Source organism: Bos mutus, chromosome 1 (genome assembly GCF_027580195.1).
Source record: "Bos mutus isolate GX-2022 chromosome 1, NWIPB_WYAK_1.1, whole genome shotgun sequence".
Taxonomy (NCBI): Eukaryota; Metazoa; Chordata; class Mammalia; order Artiodactyla; family Bovidae; genus Bos; species Bos mutus.
This window is the reverse complement of record NC_091617.1, coordinates 52,083,138-52,105,703: the sequence shown is the minus strand read 5'-3', so window position 1 is coordinate 52,105,703 and position 22,566 is coordinate 52,083,138. Positions and strand designations below refer to the sequence as shown.

General features: G+C 38.8%; 1 protein-coding gene across 2 annotated transcripts in view; it reads right to left on the bottom strand.

Moving 5' to 3' along the window:
- The window catches only part of HHLA2 (HHLA2 member of B7 family), a 154,205-nt gene that overhangs the window by 107,432 nt on the left and 24,207 nt on the right, over positions 1 to 22,566 (bottom strand). For both annotated transcript variants that reach the window (XM_070368845.1, XM_070368839.1), the window contains exons 2-3: positions 15,007 to 15,086; positions 13,928 to 13,982 (exon numbers count right to left, since the gene is read on the bottom strand). The gene's annotated coding sequence lies outside the window, so the exon portion shown is untranslated. The remainder of the gene's footprint in view (positions 1 to 13,927; positions 13,983 to 15,006; positions 15,087 to 22,566) is intronic.

Sequence of the window (22,566 nt, the reverse complement as noted above, 5' to 3'; positions counted from 1 at the left end):
AAGAGTTGGACATGTCTGAGCAACTAACATGTTCAGTCTGGGCTTCCCTGGGGGCTCAGATGGTAAAGAATCCTCCTGCAATGCAGGAGACCAGGGTTCAATACCTGGGTTGGGAAGATCCCCCGGAGAAGGGCATAGCAACCCACTCCAGCATTCTTGCCTGGAAAATTCCATGGACAGAGGAGCCTGGCAGGGCACAGTCCATGGGGTCACAGAGTTGAGCATACCTGAGCAACTAACACCCTTTAAATAAGGAATAAGATTGTTGGGACATAAATCCTGGCTCTTGACTCTGTGGCACTGGACAAAAATGGAGAAAATCTCTTAGATGGTTTGGAGGATTAAGCAAATGAATGTGTATAAAAGTATTCAGAATAATGTCTAACATATAGTACATAAATAAGTTTTAACTGTTATTTAAGCCTTGGAATTCAGAAATGAGCCCTGACCCCACCTTACCAACAACTATCAAATAGAGTTTTAGAAGTTGCCAAAGACTTTTTTGCCTTATAATCAAAAAGGATAAGAGTACTGGGAATAAAAAATACTCATATTTTTATTGCCTAAAAGTTATGGCCAACCTAGACAGCATATTGAAAAGCAGAGACATTACTTTGCCAACAAAGGTTCGTCTAGTCAAGGCTATGGTTTTTCCAGTGGTCATGTATGGATGTGAGAGTTGGACTGTGAAGAAAGCTGAGTGCTGAAGAATTGATGCTTTTGAACTGTGGTGTTGGAGAAGACTCTTGAGAGTCCCTTGGACTGCAAGGAGATCCAACCAGTCCATTCTAAAGGAGATCAGTCCTGGGATTTCTTTGGAAGGAATGATGCTAAAGCTGAAACTCCAGTACTTTGGCCACCTCATGCGAAGAGTTGACTCATTGGAAAAGACTCTGATGCTGGGAGGGGTTGGGGGCGGGAGGAGAAGGGGACGACAGAGGATGAGATGGCTGGATGGCATCACTGACTCGATGGACGTGAGTCTGAGTGAACTCTGGGAGTTGGTGATGGACAGGGAGGCCTGGCATGCTGTAATTCACGAAGTTGCAAAGAGTTGGACACGACTGAGCGACTGAACTGAACTGAAAGCTTCCACAGGCAAAAAAATGTATTTTAGAGGGAAAAAATTAATAACCAACCACATCTTAGTTCTTAGGACTCTATTTCAATATACCCCCTAGGAGATGATCTTTCCTGTAACTGACTAGGTAGAGGATGCTTTTTACAATGTCTTAGCATTTTATGAATTTGAAATTGACTCTAGGATTATTTATCAACACGTGTGCACTCAGTTGTCTCCAATTCTTTGCAACCCCGTGACTGTAGTCCACCAGGCTCTTACATCAGTGGAATTTTCCAGGCAAGAACACTGGAGTGGGTTGCCATTTCCTTCTCCGGGGGCTCTTCTTGATCCAGGGATCGAACCTGAGTCTCCTGCATTGGTAGGTGGATCCTTTACCACTTGTGTGACATGGGAAGCCCAAGGTTATATATGCTCTATATTTATTAAGACATTGCTTTCAAACAGGTTTTTGCAATATACCTTAGCCGGGTTTGGAAGTGCTTGTCATACTCCAAGACCTGCCAGCACTAGATATTTTCAATATTTTGCTAATAAAAAGGGGCATCTTGGTTTTGTGTTAATTTACATTTATAATGCTTTAAACAAATGAGACATCTTTGCTAAATATTTTAGCTTGATGCCTGTGTTTCTTAGAAACAGTTTGAAAGGATTTGTGCAATTGTATCAAAAATTACAGTAAAAATTGCTTACATAATTATAGGTAAAAGATCATTAAATGTTTAGGGTTTTAAAAAATATAGCACAGCTTTAAAAAGAGGTATAGTAAATTCTTTCGAGATCAAATGATTAGATGAAATGATTCAAAGAATGTATAAATTAAGAAAGTCTATTTTATGTGTTTCTTAAAAATACTTAATGCAGACTGAGGTAGAGATTAGGTGATCTGGGATAGCATGAGAAGGGAGGCCCAGTTTAACCAGACTGGGTTTAAAAGGAAAAATATGGCTAAGGTAGTGCCAAAACAATGAGTAAACTTTTAAACATATTACTGGGAAAGAACATTTAATGAAGTACTGAACTTTGTATAAGACAGTGGTGTTTTCCAAGAGAATACTTACTTTCTTAATTTGAAATGATATTGAACTTTATTATCCAACAGATAGAAATATTACTGAAGTCAGTAACATTGATCTTGTACAAATCAATGAATTGACAGGACATTCTAGTGATTTCAGCTAAGGCAGATAGAAGATGAGGCAGAAAGAGAAAGCTTTTCTCTTTAGAAAGTGGTCTCCACACTGCCTCTAATCTATATTATACTGGATAAAAAGAACCCCATTAGTCAAAGATGGTATGTAGGACAGAATCTGGGTGGCCACGGCAAAGACACATATGAAACAGAAAGCATTAACGTAAACGTACTTTTACATATCTCTGGTTGTTATCTCAATATCTGGTTGATTGGGAATTCTTAGTCTGAACTCTTAAACAGCTGATAAGGAGTGATGTACAATTTATAAAATACAAGGTTCCAAGATCAGCAAAGGAAGAGCAAGCCTCCACTACTCAAAATTTAAAAGTAACCCTCTGAAGGGACATTTAGCAGGCTTTACAGAGAAAAATTCTGAAGAGATGATAAACAGCTGCCCCTTTTAGCTACATCTGATTCTTCAACAGAGAGGAATGCAATAGAGGGCATTATCACAGAGACCTGATGGAAAGGAATTTCAGAGAAAAGCAAGCCTCCAAGGGTAAACTCTATCGCAAAAGAAACAAATACATACATTTTTTTAAAATCATGGAGTAAAAGAGACCCTAAAATATTTACTGGGAACTTTGCTTTGGGCCAAATTTGAGGTATTTTGAATGCTTTAACACAACTGAATACAAATGAAAGGCGTACATATGTGAGAAAGAGAGTGTGTTGTTAGGAGAACCTAAAGTTAAACAAAGCAAGAATAGCAGGAGTTTTAGGATGACATATGTTTATAGCTCCAGTTAAGTGGAATGAACTTGGACCCTAGTTTTCTATCCTAGGAAAGTCAGGTCATAGTCCTAGGGAGTGTACACCCAAGGGCCAGTCTTACCTGGGAGAAGTCTGAGAAGGACTGGAATTTTCCTGAGTAGGCAATTTGGTTTTCCTAGGGCTTAAACTAAATCAAGGAGTGACTGGGCAGTTTGGTAGCCCCTGAACTGCTGCTGGGGAAATCTCTACATGTCTGGAGTTGGAAGTCAGTTACAGATATTCATTTAAAGCATCCAAGAGGATGCTGTAATGTAAGTTTAGAACAAAATTTCCACTCCTGCAAGTGTCTGGGAATTTCTCATTGACCCAGACACCTATGATTTCCTTACTATACAATGTATACTTAGTTACTGACCACAGCAGGGAGCAGCTGCCCAGGATCCCCAGTTACTGATCAAAATATTCATACAACGTTGGTCTTGTCTATGTGTCTGGAAGAAAACTAAATCCAGGAATTGGTGCCTTCTCCAGCACAAACCAGCTGATAGAGCGTGCTGAGGTGGGAAATGGGCAGTGGCGGGGGGAAGGGGGTGGGTTGGGGGGGACAGACTGAAACTGGGCAGAACTTTCCTCCAAGGAGCCTAATTTACTTAAGTTCAGGATTCTCAGTTTTATGAGAGTATATTAAAATATCATGTTACAATGTGATTAGGAAATTATTCGTCTTATCTATATTCTGAAATAATAATGATCAATATTTATGGAACATGTTCTACACACCAGGCATGTTGCTAAGCACTTTAAATACAGTTTGCTTCTTCATAGCAAACCTCAGAGGTCCTGTCTACCTCACTTTAAAAATTAAGAAACTAAGCCTCAGAGAAAAATATACAATTGCTTAATGGTGGAACTGGTATTCATGTCAAGGATTATTTGCCCCTAGAGATTATGATCCTAACCACCACAACTTATTATAACTTTTCATGAAAATTTGCTTATATAAAAAAAAAGAAAATTTGCTTATAAATCTGGGAGATGACACCAGTTTACTGTTTAGACAGAAGGATTTCCTCCACAGTTTGGGGAAATGTGGAAAATCTAGTTTTCCTTCTTAGGTAGCAGCAACACAAAAACATAAATTATCTTTTAGTATTTTTTTTCTAATGTCCCAAGTCCCAAACAACATAAATCTAATGAGAATTAAATCTTAATTTGTTAAGTCCTTTCTTAGGTATTAAAAAGGAGCTTTACTTAATGACTCCCTTGAGACAGTGTAAATAAGTAGCCAACTTCAGCTTCTTATTTTAGAATTCAAAAGTCACTTGATTCTGCTAGATAAACCACATTTCTTTTTCTTCCCCCACACAGGGAGAAAAGATGTATCCTTGGGTCAGCTAACAAGCTTCTGTAGTGTAACCAGAGGAATAATCAGAGGTGAGAATACACTCTCAGACACGAATTTCCCTAAATACTTTTCAGAACAAACATTTCTCATCCCTCTTTCACAACTTTATCAGAAGATTATGATGTCTGTCCTTTGTGTTTTACCATTTTTGCTAAATTATTTGAAATATTTCAGCATGATCCTCCAAGAAAACCTTTTAGTAAGCACATTTTTTGCAACTGTAGATATCTGCCCTAAATCAATCTAGAATTCACAGTTACAAAAAACAGTCACAATTTTTTATTAACAGAAAAATAATTTTTGTGTCATTCTTGCCCTATTTTAAGTTTTAGGTACATACAACTTAGGAAAAAAATCTTACCTTACTTAGAAGTGTAGGCCTCCCAGAAGTCCATATCACTAAGCAGTTCATAAGAATACAGGTTGAATTCAGGTGTGAGAGGTTGTACTGATGAATACAGTCTGAGTCAGAAAGCGAAGTCTAAAGGTGTATTTGATTACTTGCCTATGATAGTTCAAGGAAACCAATAATGTAATGCAAGACTCCTGACCCTATGCAGATCAGGGTCAATACAGATGTTTAAAGTCCAGAAATCAGGACGCCCAGTTACAGATAGTATAATGGAGCAGCTGGCCCCTTTGGTATCATGCTTTGCATGCCATCCTTCACCATCAGCAAGACCCAGGCAACCTCTCTGGGGTGGGACTGCTCTCTGGTCTCCAGGTGCAGAGCAAGCCTATCTAGTTGGCTAGATTACTACAATCACCTGCTGCTGATTGCAGCGAGTGCTGATGGTGCCATGCAAAAGAGCCATAACCTTGCACAGAGTCACAGCACATCTGCACCTACAATTCTCATTGCAGTTCTGACTGGGAGCATACTCAAGATGAACAAACTCAGCTTCAGAGAATAGCTTTCTTTGTAAAGACTCCCCTGAACTCCGTGGGGAGACCTTAGCAGTGCATGCCTCTGATTTATGCTATTGCTATTATAATTATTGGGTGTTTACTTTTCTCTCTCACACATACACTCACGCATGTGGAAGACACTAGGCATCATGCTTTACTCACTCCTGTAACCCCAACTAGCAATGTGCCTACTACATACTAGCACATAGTAGGTGGTCAGTATTTGCTTGTTACTTCACAAGGACATTAGACTCTTTGAAAGGACTTCAGCAGGACTCTCTTGTCTGATCAAAAGGCATACCAAGTCCTTGATCCTGTGGCCCTGGCTGACTATCTAGCCTCTGTGCATTACTGCCCGCATCCACTTAGCCGCCTGTCAATGGAGACACTTGGAGGGGAAGGCAAGGTACATTGCGGGAGGGGGAACTCTTCCCACTTCCTCTCCCTCCTTCTTCTACTCAGCTCTCACCAGTGGTGAGTCTTTTACTACTCCCTGAAAGCTGAATTGGAGGTTGCTGTTCCCCTCCCAGGATCCCCAAAGTCACCCATGCCAACTTAAATCACTATTTAATAAGATTCATTATGAAATAAGATCAAACAAAGGCAATCCCAGCTTTCACCTCTGAGTCCCCAGGGCCACACAGTTCCTCATACATCACAGCCACTCTAATATTAGTTTAAGGAAATAGCTAAGATCCTAAAGCCCACACATGGGGAGAACAGACTTTCACGGAATCTCAAAATAGAAGAACCAGATAGTCTTTGAACATTTTTGAAGTCTTAAGATGAAATACCATATAGGTATTTATTATGCAGAGACTGTTAAAGCTGAAGTAAAAATAGAATTACGGTTTTTAAGAATATCAATAGATGAGAGATGAGGGTTGCTCTGAAGTTAATGTCACAGAGAAAGTTACCTCAACTCAACATTTATACTATAACTAAAGACTAGATCAACAGCTGTAGGTTATGCACCTTTCCCTTGAGATGGATTTGTCACTGCCTCTCCAGGAAGGGGTACATGAAAGGAAGCAGGATGAGCCATTAGGAACTAGATTAGGGAAGCCCACAGGGTCACTGCTTGCAGAGGTTCTATTGTTAAACTCTGACAGCTGTTACCAATCCAAGTATGTATCAGTTTGGATTCTCCTCTGCCAAGTTCCTACATAATGTCTTCAAGTTGCTGGGAGGAGAAATGGCATATGGAATATTGTTAACATTGATCGTATCTATCATGCATATGCACCTACTCTAAGGCTCAGAAGAGAATTTAAAGTAACACTGGCATTTAACACTTATTAAATTTGCAAAAGTTCTGAAGAAATAAAAGTATAACTGTCGTGTAACTTGAGGATGGGAGAGTAGTTACTGCTGAATCCTCAGAGATCAAATACGGCTGAAATTAATAATCCAACCAGAGTCTTTCAACTGTCAAAACACTGCAGAAGAAAGTGAATTTGAGCTCTAACGTGGAGGAGTAGACAGACATGACTAAAATTTAGACAATCTTAAATTGGTCTGAAAGGCAGACTAAGCATTATATATTAGGCATTTGCTAAATCAGTTCTATCAATTTTTATTTCTAACAAGAAACAATCTCCTAGTACTAGCTAGTAGAAAATTTGATCTGTTAAATTCACACCCTTGTTTTCCTAGATGCTAAACGTGATGTCTGTCATCGTTTGTGCATTTCTTCCTGTCCTGGCCCATGGCAGCTACAGAATTGTCACATCGGATGCTGGGGCTTCTCATTCTTCAAGATTCTATCTGTGACCTCCTCTTTGTTCTCTGTTTTCCTTGTATTTTCACACATCTCATGTATAGAACAGCCTCAACAATTTTCAGTTTTATAGTGTGTTATCATTTAAAATTGCTTCCATGTGCAATTCTGTGCGTCTATTCTTCCATTCTGTGTGTCTATCTTGTTCATCCCAGGGATTCTGTTTCCTAGAGAGTCATAAAGGAGAGAAAATTAACACCCTTCAATGTTCATTTGCAGCCTGGAGGGGTCAAGGTTTTCCTTTCTTCAGGGTCTCTTGTTGACCATTTTGAAAGTTTTCTACATGGTTCCTTAAAACATGCCTCCCCCACCAGGACAAAGCCCCAGCTACCCACGGGAACTGTTAACTCAAGAACACCCTTGGGTTCACCCTCCCTCTTTCCTTCCTTCTTTCACTCTTCTCAGGGCCCTCCACCATTTGGGTTCCCTTCCTCAGTTCAACTACTTGCATGAAAGACTTAGCTCAGGCTCTGCTTCTTGGAGAAACCCAATTACTTAAGGCTATGAAAACATTCTTTTGATTTTCTGGTTCATTCTTATTACCCTATCAATCACCAGAGCTAAAACTCAATACTCTTTTTTCCACTTACAATCACAAAGAACAGCCTCAAGACTTAATATTTGAATATCAAGTATAACTTCCATAAATTCTATTCAGCCTTGCACACATTAGGTGGTTAATAAGGGAAAATTGTGGTTACTTTTAAGGTAGTGATCACTTAAGAAGAATGATGTATATGTAAATATGAAAAGAAATACATAAATTGCCCTTTTGCAGATGACTTAAAATAGCTAGAAGTAGCTATAACTACCCAGTGACATTTCTAGGATCAGTTCAGAGAGTTCTACATCTATAAACCTTCCTGGCTGTTTTCTTTTCATCCTATGTTTTCTAATAAAAAGTAAAAACTTAATTCTTATGGCTTCTTATTTTATGTATATATTGATGGTTTACAGTCTTACAGAATGGAGAAAACACAATGATGTCCTTATAGCTTTGAGGTTTATAATAGCAATAATACCAATGTTCATCCACTGTAATTATCTATACATATATGTATTAATGGGGGTTGCTTTCACTAATTTTATAAAGATGGAACATGATCATCTTCTCTGTTTCTGGTTAAAAAATTAAGAAAATCTCTTGGACAAAGTACCATATTGTTATCAGCTTCACATATCAGCACAGTATTCAGAAAACCAACTGCTGAATGTGAAACTATTTTTGATTTGGAAAGGAAAAATCTAAGTATAAGTAGTAGTACCAAAAGGAACAGTTCTATGCAGCTTATGCAGACTATCAGATCAGTTAGCCACAATGCTTCTGATTTAAAAGCCAACAAAGATCATTTTATAATATTTGACAGACACCAGAAATCAAGCAACCTGAATGTAAACATTGCTGTGATTGCTTGTCACTAAAGATTGAGATGCTGTGTATTATGTTATAAATATGAAGCAAAGAAATCAAGACCCAGCTTATGAATCTCAGATATACTGGCTGACACATTCATCAATGTGGAAAAACTGGATTTTTTCCAGGGTTTCCAAAAGTACACACAAGAGTCAATACAGAGTGGCTGAGGAATCTATTTCTCTCAAAGTCTAAAGCAGATATACCTATAAATAGGCCTCAGTTACTTCCATGAACACCAGAATTATCCACATAATTAATAATAATACAATTTTTAAAGAACATTTAAAGTGTAGTTTGCTTGAACATAAAAATAACAGGTCATGTCAGTGGAAAAAATAATAAAGTGAAATCAGTTTTCATGACTGCTTTTAATTCCTGAGGAAAAATATGTATTGTTTTTGTTGTTCAGTTGCCCAGTCACGTCTGACTCTTTGAGACCCCATGGATATAAGCGTGCTGGGCCTCCCTAACCCTCACCACCTCCAGAAGTTTGCCCAAGTCCATGTCCATTGCATTGGTGATGCACAATTTTAAAAAATTATTGAAGCTCTAAGTAATTCACTCCTTAGTCAAAAAATAGAATATCTTTGTTTCAATAAGCCCATCTTTTCACTTTGTATTCCACTAGAACATAGCTTTCCATAGGTACACTGTCATGGCTTTCCCTATTCTCCAATATTATAATCAAAATTAGATTCACATTTACATGACTGTCTTGGTAAAAACAAAATTATGAAAGTGCTCTGATCAATTTTGCTTAAAATCTTATACTATGTTGACTTGGCAACAATCAGTTGGAGTGCACAGAAAAGAGCCAGATGTTCACAGAACAACAATGACTGAGGAACAGTAGACATTACAAACAGCCACCACCAGTGGTCACCTTGTAATGGTGCAAATGGTCAACAAGTTTCAACAGGTTCCACAGCAGAAAAATCTCTCTGGAGCTCATGGTAAGACTAAGGCATCAAATACTGGGAGACAGGATGGACTTTATTGGATATGCATTATGAAGTCGTCACTCTGTAGGAAATTATATACTTGCTCTGGAAACGGGGCAATTATGTGAAATGTTAATGAATACTTTCAGACAAAAGAAGTGTCAAAATAGCAAAGTGGGATTGGATTTTATGAGGAGGTTAATTTCCAAAGTCAGCATATAAAGCAAAACACTTGCAAAGTCAAAATTACCTCTGAAAGTCCTTACAAAAATCCCTTACCACATAAGAAACAGACAGAAGTATCCCAAGTTTAACAGAAGAGTTTGTCTTTTAGAGTTTTATTATTTAAGCATGGCAACAGACTATTTCTTTAGTTCAAAGTACTATTTTTCATTTGAGGACCCAATGTAATTGACATGCATTTCAGGTCTATGTGGTACTAAAAATACCTGCAATATATGCCTGAAGTGAAGTCAAGTGAAGGTTGCTCAGTCATGTCCAACTCTTTGTGACTTCATGGAATGTAGCCTGCCAGGCTCCTTTGTCCATGGGGTTATCCAAGCAAGTATAGTGGAGTCGGCAGCCAGTCCCTTTTCCAGGGGATATTCCCAACACACGGATTGAACCCAGGTCTCCCGCATTGCAGGTGGATTCTTTATTAACTGAGCCACCAGAGATATTCTTAATCACTATGAAATCGTTGCATTCAAAACTACACATATGACTTATAGAAAGTCACAGAACACTGTGTGGTATCAATTACCTTTAAGATTTGGTGAGGTAGTTTCACTTATATATGAAAGCAACAGAACTTGAAGTCACTCCCAACTCTAAGGTATGGGTCTATGAAATGTCTTTTCTATAAGAAAGCAGTCAGTAAGTATTGATCCACAATTAAGAAAATCAGAAAACCCCAGTGCAAAATGCTACCTCTGACCTGTCACCACTAAGCCCCTAGGTCAGCACCCATGTCAATCACCTAAGTCTGAATTCATAGTTTAGATTTTTGACTCAGTGTCAGAATTGATGGCCCTCTGACACACGACTGTGTCAAAGGTTGGGTCAGATTTTTAGTCTAAGCTTTAGCAACAGACCTACGTTTGAACCACAGAGTCACTTCTGTTTTTTGTTTTTCACTTTTTGAGATAATTATAGGTTAATGTACAGTTGTTAAGGAATAATACAAGGAGATCCTAGGTACCCTTTACCCAGTTTCCCTGAAAGATAACATCTTGCAAAACTAGTATAATATTAGAATGAATGTGTTAGTTTCCTAGGACTGCCATAACAAAGTACCACAGTTTAGGTGGTTTAAACAACTGAAAGGTATTTTGTCACTGTTCTGGAGGCTTGAAATCTGAGAACAAGTTGTCAGCAAGGCTGGTTCCTTCTGAGGTCAAGAGACCTCAGAAGCTAAAGTTCAGGTGAGCTGAACACCTCAAGGTCTTTGCTGTCAAGGTTGGTTTCTCCTGGCGTGTAGATGGCTGTCTCCCCGCTGGGTCTTTATGTCTCCCCTCTGTATGTGTCTTAGGATTTCTTCTTAAAAGGAAATGACTCATATTAGATTAGGACTCTTCCTAATGACCTCATTTCAATGTAGGAACCTCTTTAAAGACTGAATCTCCAAATATTATTACATTCTGAGATCTTGGTAGTTAGGATTTCAACTATAAATTTTGGTGGGGGAGGTGTAAAATTCAGTCTGTAACAACTAGGGTATTGATATTCATACAGTTAAGATACAGAACATGTCCATCACCACAATATTAGCTCATATGGACCTTTTTAGGCACATTTATCTTCCTCCTCTCACCCTACTCGAAGGCAATGGCACCCCACTCCAGTACTCTTGCCTGGAAAATCCCATGGACAGAGGAGCCTGGTAGGCTGCAGTCCTTGGTGTTGCTAAGAGTCGGGGACGACTGATAGACTTCATTTTCACTTTTCACTTTCATGCATTGGAGAAGGAAATGGCAACCCACTCCAGTATTCTTGCCTAGAGAATCCCAGGGACAGAGGAGCCTAGTGGGCTGCCGTCTATGGGGTCGCACAGAGTCGGACACGACTGAAGTGACTTAGCAGTCTCACCCTACTTAACCCATTAACCCCTGGAATTTATTCATCTTTTCTCCACTCTATAATTTTGTCATTTTGAGGATGTCTTATAAATGGTACAGATAGTGTATTACTTTTAGGGATTGTCTTTTTAAACCTAGCAGAATTCTCTGGTGATTCATCCAGGCTGTTGCATGTGTTACTAATGCATTCCTTTTCCAAGGCTAAGTAGTATTCTATAGTGTGAGTACTACAGTTTAACCACTCACTAGTTGAAGGACATGAGGGCTGACTTCAGTTTTTGGCTGTTACCAGTAAATCTGCCATAAGTATCTATGAACAGGTTCTGAGTGAGCACAGTGTTCATTTGCAGGGATAAATACCAGGAGTGCAATTGCTGGAATATTTTGTTTTTTTAAGAAACTGCTTATTTCCCAGAATAGCTGTACCATTTATATTCCCTCCAGCAGTATGAGTAATTCACTAGCAATATGAGTGATCCAATTTCCCTAAATCTTCACCAGCATTTGGTGTCACTATTTTTTAATCAGCATGTGGTGCTGTCACCATTTAGCTATTCTGATAGGTAGGCAGTACTTCATTCTGAGTTTAATTTGCATTTCCCTGTTACCTAACAATGTTAATATCTTTTCACATGCTAACTTATATATTCCAGTGAAATGTCTGTTTATGTTTTTCCTCATTTTCTAATGATTTGCTTATTTGTTGTTGAGTTTTAAGCACATTTTATATATTCTAAATACTAGTCCTTTGTCAGACACATGGTTTAAAAATATTTTCTGTCTGTAGCTTGTCTTTTCATACTTCTAACAAAGACTTTTGCACAGCAACAGTTTTTAGTTTGAGACTTTAGATCTTACTCTTACACTGTATTTTAATTGATTTTTTCTGATACAGATTCAGTGGGGAAAGGTAGGGATGTCATTCCTGTACTGTCCGCAGAGTGTGTAATTTCCTTGGTTCTGTCTCGCCGTGGAAAAATTTGAAGTGGTAGACCAGTGTTGCAGCTCATTTACAGCTCAGTTTTATTTGACAAACAAAGGAAAATATATTCTCAAGGCATGAGGGCAGGTTGATCCAAAAAAAGAGAGGGGCTTAATTTTGGCTCCTCTTTTTATATATTTTTTTCTCCTCCCCCTGAGCCTGCCCTATGTAAATTGGGCTAGTCAGGAGGGCTGTTTGTTTCACCTGAGGTTCTCACTCCAGTCCTCAGACCTTCCTTTGTTCCATTTTGGAGGGCTTTTTCCTTTGTCTTTTAGCCAACACTATTTTGGATTCCTTTTTCCTATTCTAACTACCTAACCCTACTACAGAGTGGGGTGGAACTCCAGGGTCCCACACAGTCTCTGCTGGCACTCAGGTGTGGGCAAAGTTCTCCTTTCTGCCTAGGAGGGACAAAAGTTCCAGTTTCCTATTCAGCCTTCTCTCCCACCACCCCCGTAGCGGGGCATGGCACTTTCTTACAGCCTCTAGAAAATACAAGCCTCAGTTCTCCCACCACCATTTTTCTGTGATGTTTGGTATAAATTGAGAGGCTATTGTCTAAGTTTTCTGTCTTGCTAGGATTTCCCTTTCTGATTTGTTTAGTAGAGAGAACAGATTTTTGTTTTGGCCCTTTCATCTATGCCTGTTGGCATTTCCAGTTGCCAGAGTCTAGGATTCAAGGGCTTCCCTGGTGGCTCAGACGGCAAAGAATCTGCCTTCATGTGGGAGACCTGGGTTCGATTCCTGGGTCAGGAGGAAGGCTAAGAGAAAACCCAAGGAATTCTCTACACTGTAGCTCCTTGGGTCCTGGATGCCCTAACCTGTTGTCCTTTCTCTTTCTACCTTTCAGAGCCTTATATTATTCTATATACAGTGTTCAGGGTTTTTACTGTACTTAGTGGAATAAAAAGAGACAGGTGCTTCCACTTAGTCTGCCTGGAAGCAGTGATAGGGAAGCCCTTCTCTGTCACTTTAGCTTCTGTGAGACCCGGGAAACACCTACCTCATAGGGTGGTGCAGAAGACTAAACAAGACAATATATAAGGTGCGTGGCCCACTGTAGACAGTGAACTACTGAATTGTTTCTCTTTGAAATGAAACTATTTTACCAGCCTTCTGACCTTTCGGGTGCATTTTACAAGACTTCCTCTGAATCTTCTAGTTCCAGGGATCAGTATCTGCCAGACCTTTACATCCTCTCAATACCAATAAGACTATTCCTGCCTTTCCTCCTTGGAGTTGGCTATTTCATATAGGGATGTGATTTCCTTAACAAAGCCCCTTGTCTATAGCAGACACTCAAACATCTACTCAAATGCAAGTTCCTCCTGTATCATTGTGAATTTTAGGAATGCCTTGGGGGAAATTCTCTTACAATAGGGCCATTTCCCCAGTAACAGAATGGTAATGACACCAGGTATTTACCTCATAGGAACAGTGGCTCCACATGCCAACCTTCTCATCTGAATGATATCCACACCTTAAAAAAAAAAAAAAAGGCACACTGCCAGAATAATGCAATAAAGTCCTCCCATTATCACTGGTCTTTCCCTGACTCCCCCCCCTCCAACCTCACCGCCCCCCGCCCAGTTCCACCATTGTTCCACAGCAGGGGGAAGTAAAATTATAGTGAAGACAGCAAAACGGAAGAGGAGACAGTTACCAGAAGAGTCAAAGACTCTTGTGTAAGGGAGTTACACACAGACACCACAAGGGAGGATTCAGGCTTCCCTCCCAGCAGTCACAAACCAGAATTTCCTTCACTGTAGAACAGCAATACAGGGACATAGATAGTGTAATGTACAGATACAGAGTCCTATTTCTCCTGAACTAAATTCTTGGATGAGAGCTATGCATAATCAAATGTAACTACAACATTCCAAAAGCACATTATTGAGTGAAGAACACTTTTAAAATAATTTTGCAACTCTAAAACAATGGACTATGCAATGAGAGTTTCTTTTGGTTATTAAATAGTTATTTAGAGCAGGAGACAATAACCCTGAGGTTCCAGATTCTGACAAGTTAAAGTCATCTGAAGGTGAAGATGATCTAATGTGTTTTGAGAAACCTCAGGTATGTCAATTTGGTTGCCCCTCCAGTGGTCTGTTTAAAACATTTACACTTTCTTAAAAACAATAAATGAATCCATCTAACTTTTTACAGGCTCATTTTAAAAGATTTTTCTGGAAGATGTAAATTCAGAATCTCCAACCTACTTTGAAGGAGAGTTGAAGGATAAAAATTCCTTAGAAGGAGCCTATTTTATTTGAAGATCAGATGTGTGTATATTTCTGTGGAATGGATTTTGTCTCTGCATGTTACACAAGGAACTCCCATTCCCAGAAACATAGATTTATCATCTCCATATGAGTCAGATATGTCCTCATATTTTTTCTCCTATTCATCTGTAGATGTCAAGCTTACCCAACCTTGGATTGTATTTCTTCAATTACCAGTGGATGTGAAGAATGTTTCAAATGACAAGGAAACTGTTTACTTACCTATATACTTTTTTAAAAGGCTTGAAGACAAGTATCATATTTCTTCACGCTGTCATCCTAGCAACTAGGGTCCTCATTACCTGGAAAGTAATAAGCACTTATTGAATGAAAGGACTGTGAAAGGAGAAGAAAAACAAAAGGAGTTAACTCAAGCATTTATTTTTAAAACTTATGATGAGTGCTCAAGTTGAGTGTTCTAGGGGGACAAGACACTTAAAAGATTTTTATAGGCTATAATAAGGAAGGTCAATTTCATTATGAAAGTTCTTGAAGGGTATGAGAAAACTGAGGTTGTGTTATTAATAATCACAGAAGAAAATGCAAGGACATCAAGATTGGTTTAGCAGCAGTTGAGGGGACAATTTAGTTTAGTAAGAACTGGAGAGGAAATTGAGGCTAAGGTTTTTCAGGGTTCAGTGAAAATTTTTTAGTCTTTTAGAATCTAGCACAGGAAAAATAATGTAACTGGGTACCTCAGAAATACATATTTCTACTTTTCAATGGATTGAATGTTGCCTTACAATAAGAGCATTCAAAATAGCCTGTGGGGATAGAAAGGAGAAGACGACAGAAGATCAATAGAAACATGAAGGTTCTAGAAGTACAACAGGTAAACCAGAAAGCAGTAAGTTTTGTTAACAGCAGTTTGTGTTAGATAACAAAGGAAAGCAGCAAGTTGGCTTTAATAAAGGAAATATTTGGGGACAAACAGGTTATTTTCCCTGAACTAGTTAACTTTTTTCCTTCTCCTTCACTGGGAGCTTTCCTCCCAGGAGTACTTTTGGGCAAGTTAGATTTTTATTGAATGTTGATTTTATTTAAAGGATCTAATTATGAAAATATGCAATTTGAATAAGAAATATTTGGGGGGAGGTTGGAATTAAATAAAGTGTATAATAAAGAGCTATCAATATTTGCAGTTTGAGAAGTATGGTAGATTAAATATCCTAAATAACCATTCACAACCTAATCTAAGAATTTATGTAAATATTTTAAAAATCTTCTATAAAATGTCAATAGACAAAATTAAGGAACATAAGAAAAAATTCCCTCAAATTACTTAAAACCAGGAATGTTGAATAAATAGGCACCAAATCCATTTCTTGACCTGTCAGTTTCTGAGGAACCCTAGAGAGTCTCAAAGAGATTCTTTGTGAGCAAAAATGAGGAAGAACTAAGTCCTATGTCCCATCTAGTTAGGGAATCTAATAGAACAAGTGTTAGTCACTCAGTCATGCCCAACTCTTTGAGATCCCATGGACTGCAGTCCACCAGGCTCCTCTGTCCATGGGATTCTCCAAGCAAGAATACTGGAGTGGGTAGCCATTCCCTTCTCTAGGGGGTCTTCCTGATCTAGGGATCAAACCTGGGTCCCCTGCACTGTGGGCAGATTCTTTACCTTCTGAGCCACCAGGAAAGCCCTAGTATTCTAACAAAATATCCTAATACTCTAATAGAATATCCTGCATAAAATTTTGACTCCTTCAGAATATAAGGTAAAAAAAGAACATTGCCCTAAAAGATGACATCAAGAAAACATGCCTTTCAAACATGGTGCTAGGTGAAGGGAAAATAAAAACAAATGTCTCCCAGAGAACATACAAACATCAACTTGTTGTCAAGTTCACTGTCAACACTCAAGCTACCTGTGTAGTCCAAGGAAACCCGAAGCACAAAACTAATTTGCAGTTGTACTGGATTAGTTGTACCTCCAGGATACTAAGATAAGAAAATATCAATCCTCTATAGGAACTTAACAATCACCCAGAACTCTTAAGAATTCCCACAGATAAAACTCCAAGAAAACTGAGCACCTCCTTACACATACCAAAAGACAAATCACAAAGTAATAATGAAAACATATTATGAGTAAGAACTGTCAGAAATAGACCCATAAACATTTCAAATATCAGAATTATCAATGAGAACAAAAAGCAAATATATTTAAAGAAACGAGATCTTTGAGAATGAGCTAGGAACAAGAGATTTCAAAGAATAAGAACTAAGAGATTTAAAACACAATCAAACAGAATATGTATAAAGGAATATAGTGCATAAAATGTAAAGTTCAGAGTATGAATTAAAAAGCTAATTTTATTTGCTCTGTCTACACTGGAGGTATAATTTGAAAAAAAAAACCCAAAATGCATCTTAGAAGGACTGATACATAAACATAAGGGAGACAGCAAGAGACATGGAGAACAGAATGAATAGAATAGAATAGAATGTCTAACTGGAGTTCCAGAAGGACATGAGAACCTGAGGAAGAGATGGATAATGGCTGATAATTTTTATAAGTATTAAAATATCAAGATTTCCTAAAAGTCTGAAGCAGAAAAAAATAAAACCATACATTGACACATCATAAGTATTAAAGAAAGGTAGATTTTGAAGTTAGTCAGAGAGAAGTTGAAAGACAGCCTATAAAATAAAGGCACCAGAATAATGGTTGAACTCTTAAAAGACTATCAAGGAAAGTAGAAGATGGAGAAATAATATATGTAAGATAACATCAATTCATACCTAAAGACATTTTGAAGAAAAAAGATATTAAATTATTCTGTTTTTTTACAACCAGAATAAATTCATTAAGTAAATTCTAATGAATGTGATTCAAAAAGAAGGGAAATGATCACAGACAAAAGGTCTGAAATGTAAAAAGTAATGTCTAGCCTCTAGCCCACATCTAATTTGGCAGCATAAAAGTACAAAAGCACATTGCTCAGATCTCCCTTTCAGGGAGAACCTATAACAAGGAATACAAGCCACTGACAATCTCTAGCTGTAGCATCTTCAGGATCTACTCTTGTGTTTGGGCCAAAGATAATCCTCCCCAGACAGCTCCCAGCCAATGACAGAAAAACAGCAGTACTGGAATGTGATTACTTCTGGCCAATGCCAGCATTCTGTGATGCTGTCTTTGCTCTGGAGCTCTCTGTCAAACTCAAGACACCTCAGCCTCACACTTTTCCTGTCCAATCTGTCCTTCATTCCCTGACCTGTTTCATAAATGTCAGATCTGCATCATAGTCAGAAGGCTTTCCCTATTCCTGCTTACTTTCCTCTTTATATTTCACAGGCATTACCAGCAAAAATAAACAAACAACAAAAAAACCTCATCAGGTCAGGGCTAAGAGTAGGAAAGGCGGTATTAGGATTTGGCTCATTCATAGCAATGGGGTTCATGGGCAAAAATAGGAGAGAGGTGGTGGTGCTTAAATACCATAAACCAGAGACCCCCAAATTACCTTAACAACCAGCAAATTTAGAAGGGTGGCTAAGGGGCTTATCCCACAGGGGATTGCAGTGCCTACAGACAAAACAGACCAGCAGTTAGTAAGGATGCTGCTACCACATACAAACAAAATAAGGTAAGAATGGAAAAGCAGAAAGCTGAATGCAGTCATCTCTTTTAAAAGTCACATTCTTCTGTGTAGTTCCCAAACTCAATCAGGTTTTCCTGGAACTTACTGACTGAAGAGGTGGTTGAGTCCTCAGGATGAAGGACTTCTCAAAACCATAGTAGATATGTACTGTGAAGATTCCACTAGTTATTTTCCAAAGAAAAATATGGCCATTTACTTGAACACAGGGGAAAGGAGAATACCCAGATATCCCAAGACTTTGGGGCATAAGATTTTTATGAACACTGATAATAAGAAAACACAGTCAAGGTTCCTCTGTTACAGGGGGACATGCAAATTCCAGGTAAGAAATGGATTACACTGATTACGGATAATGGATTACGGTACATCTACTTGGTTTGCAGAACCACACATCATCAGTTTCTTAGTCCTCAAACAGATAATTAGGATTGACATATTTGTCAGTTAGCATAACCCCCATAATGGGTCCTTGTCCTAGGGGTAGGAGCTATAACAGGGGGGAAGTCTCTGAAATAATTTTACACTACATGTAATAGTAAATATACAACAATATCATATTCCAAAAAGAATACAAGGGTGGTGGTCCCTATTCTATTTCTATTTAATTTGCCACTCTGATCCTAGAGAAACCGAGTGCATCCAAAGAGTGTCTATAGACCATGGCAAGCTCACCAACTAGTAGCCCCTGTCACAGCCATTGTGCTGAATGTGGTTTCATTGCTAGAGCAGATTAATAAGGCCTCAGGTACATGGCACACAACCAGAGACATAACATTTTTTTTTCTGATCCAACCAGGTATGAGAATAGAACACTTGCATTCATGTGAAACAGACAAAATTTCTCTATAATTTTGCCTAAAGGACAGCTAACAATATCCTCACTTAATAAGGCCCTCTGTCCAAACACAGTCTAAGAGATCTGAACCATCAGCTAGGATTCACCTTACCAGTTACAGCCACAAGATCAAATGCAATGGTAAAGCTATGGTACAGTTATCAAATGCAATGGTAAAGCTATTGTAAAGCTATGCAATGGTAAAGCTATCTGGACCATCAGCTAGGATTCACCTTACCAATTAAAGCCACAAGATCAAATGCAATGGTAAAGCTATGGTTACTCCAAGTCCCCACTCAGGCAGAGAAGCCCATGGGAAGCCTGGAGAAGCCATCTCCTGAACAAGTGTGGACTATGACAGCAATGTATAGTTGCATTGAAAGTGAAACTCACATAGTCAAGTCCAATTCTTTGCAATCCCATGGACCATAGCCCAACAGGCTCCTGTGTCCATGGAATTCTCCAGGCAAAAATACTGAAGTGGGTTACCATTCCCTTCTCCAAGGGATCTTCCTGACTCAGGGATAGAACCCAGGTCTCCTGTGTTGAGGACAGATTTTTCTTTACCATCTGAGCCACCAGGGAAGCCCAAAGTTCCATTAGCACCTCCTGTAAAGAGAAAACTTGCCACAAGGAGTACAGTTGGCTGACAACTTCCAAGGACTGTGCTTTTGAAATCTATCACAGCACTCAAATCTCCTCAGGCAGGTTGTGCTCAGGCACTCTGGTATAAGATCCTGGCCATTTTTCCTTAAAGGGCATTCTTTGCTCCAGAGCTCCCTGTTAGGTTGACCAAATGACTTTCTCTGACACTTACCTAGTTTGAAGTGCTTTGTTCTTAATTCTCCTTCTTTTACAAGTATCAGACCTAGATCACAGTCTAAACACTGTAGTTGACTACACCTGAAGATCCTGCACTTCTTGACATTTGCTTTCCCAGAGGTTCTGAACTAACAGTCAACTATAAATCTGATGATACTACATGCAGCACAGCCCCTACTGCTAACAGAAAACATCTAGCACTTTCTATTGATGCTGAAACAATTATGAAATATTGTTATTTTTTTCCCTTCATTTTCATATCTACTGATTTAGAATCCTTAGTCCAGCAACATGATTAACCTTACCTAATGAAAGAGAACCACATGGTTCTTCTTCTATACTTTGAAAAGCATCCATCGTAGAACAGATCTTTGGGATATGCCCATATCAGATTCACACTTTTTTGTTATTGATAAGTTTTATTTTAAAAGTGAAAGGTAATAATACCAGAATGGTATTGTTGGATAAGCAATTACTCTAGACTCTCTCATAGAACCCAATCCCTTAAAAGAAGCCAAATCAGCTCAAATAGTCGAACTTGTAGTCATACAAAGGGCATGTTAAATTGCCAATAAATATGATACACACACATTACTGATACGATTTTGGAAGTTCATTCCAAATAGTTCAGGACTTTGAAATGCTATGGAAACCCTAAGATTTTCTACCTGAGAAAGTTGCTATCATCAAGATAGAAGCCTATAATAAAAAAGACAACCATAGTATACCACCATTCTTAATAGGTGGTGTTAACAAAAGTTCTAGTACAAATGCACTCTCTTACAGAACAGAAAGGAAAAAACTTATGCAGAAGTCCAAGGAGTCCACAATAGAAGCATAAAATTAGACCTCAAAATCTGGGCAAAAATAGAAGTCATCACATTTTAAAAGTCATGAAAAATCTGTGAAATCAAGGAAAGATGTCTGGTGTCACCAGATAACTTGCAAAGAACCCTGCTAAAACCCTCCATGAAACAGTTAATTATAATTGAGACAAATTGCTTCTGATATTAAATATTAATGGGAAACCTTTCCTAGAAGAGAGGATATGCCCAGTTTATGCTCCTATCTGTAATTAACATAATGCTAAAAAAATGACAAAGGTAATACAGACTGAAACTACAAATGACAGGATTGGTTGAACATCTCCAAACAAATTTTATAAAACGGTTTACCCCATAGGTGAATATGTAGTAGTAGTAATAGAATATTTATTTTCTGGATGGTCCAAGACACAGCAATTGCAGTGAGCATAATTTAAAAAGAGAGACTAAGTTTTCATAACTTCTACCTAGGTCAGCCTAACATTTATCCCCATCCACTGATAGGGAAAGACATTTTGGTGGGGAGCAATTATTCATAGTTTATGAAAGACGTTGTCCTTAATTCAGAAAACTTCACTGCCCTTATTAATCCCAAACTCTCTGTAAAAGTGGAAACATTCTTAACATAACTAGAAAGTTACAACTACTGGAGACCTTAAAATGACATTCAACTGCAAGTCAACTGCTGATTCAAGATCCTCAGAGGAAGCAGGCAACTGAGTGAAGTAGATATTTCTGCCCCAAATCATCTGAATAAGATATCCAGAACCACTATTGGCCTGACTCTACACTGACCAAGAACTGGGCAAACAAAACTGAATACACTTGGGGACCAACCAGGACAGAACTGTTTCCATTAGCACCTACTACAGTCACCCTAGAAAAGGGCGCCAAGTTTCCTTACCTCCAATATTTAAGGTACTACAGAGGCAGTATTGAACTAGGCAAGGGGACTTGGGCTGGCTTGATATTAAAGACAGCAAAAGCCATCAAGAAGTTGATGTAAACACACACTCTTGACAGCCATAGACTAGACTTGGAGTTACTTTCCACCTTGGCCCTGGAGATTCCATGACTGCTGACCTGGTTTATACCACCAGGTAGCAGCCTGACTCATAAACCCTATACAACTCTGCCCTGACACATGCCTACCAGGTGCAAAAACCTCAGTAAGACCTTCAAAAGGAGAGATATAAAGATCAAAGGCATATGTCCTAGATTTTCTCAAGATCATAAGATACCTTTTCCTAGCCCCCAAGGTACACATGATAGCTGTAACTCCTTAGGCCAAAACATATAAAGCACTTGTTGTTGGGTTTGTTCAGTTGCTGTGTCTGACTCTTTGTGACTCTATGGACTACAGCACACCAGGCTCCTCTGTCTTCCACTGTCTCCCAGAGTTTGCTTAAATTCACGTCCATTGAGTTGGTGATGCCATCCAGCCATCTCATCTTCTGTCACCCCCTTGGCCCTCTCCAGCCTATCCAGACTTCTTTATCCTCTTCATCCATCTCTCATGCCCTGGGAGTCAGGATGGGTCTGAGACTTAACGCCCAACAAATTCTAAACATGAAGCTGGTATCAGCTCCCTGAGGTCTTATGGAAGAGTCTGTTGCCCACCCCCACCCCCAGAGTAGAGGAGCATTAATCATTTTTCTACCTCCTCCAAATCGGTACTTCAAAACATTAGTGT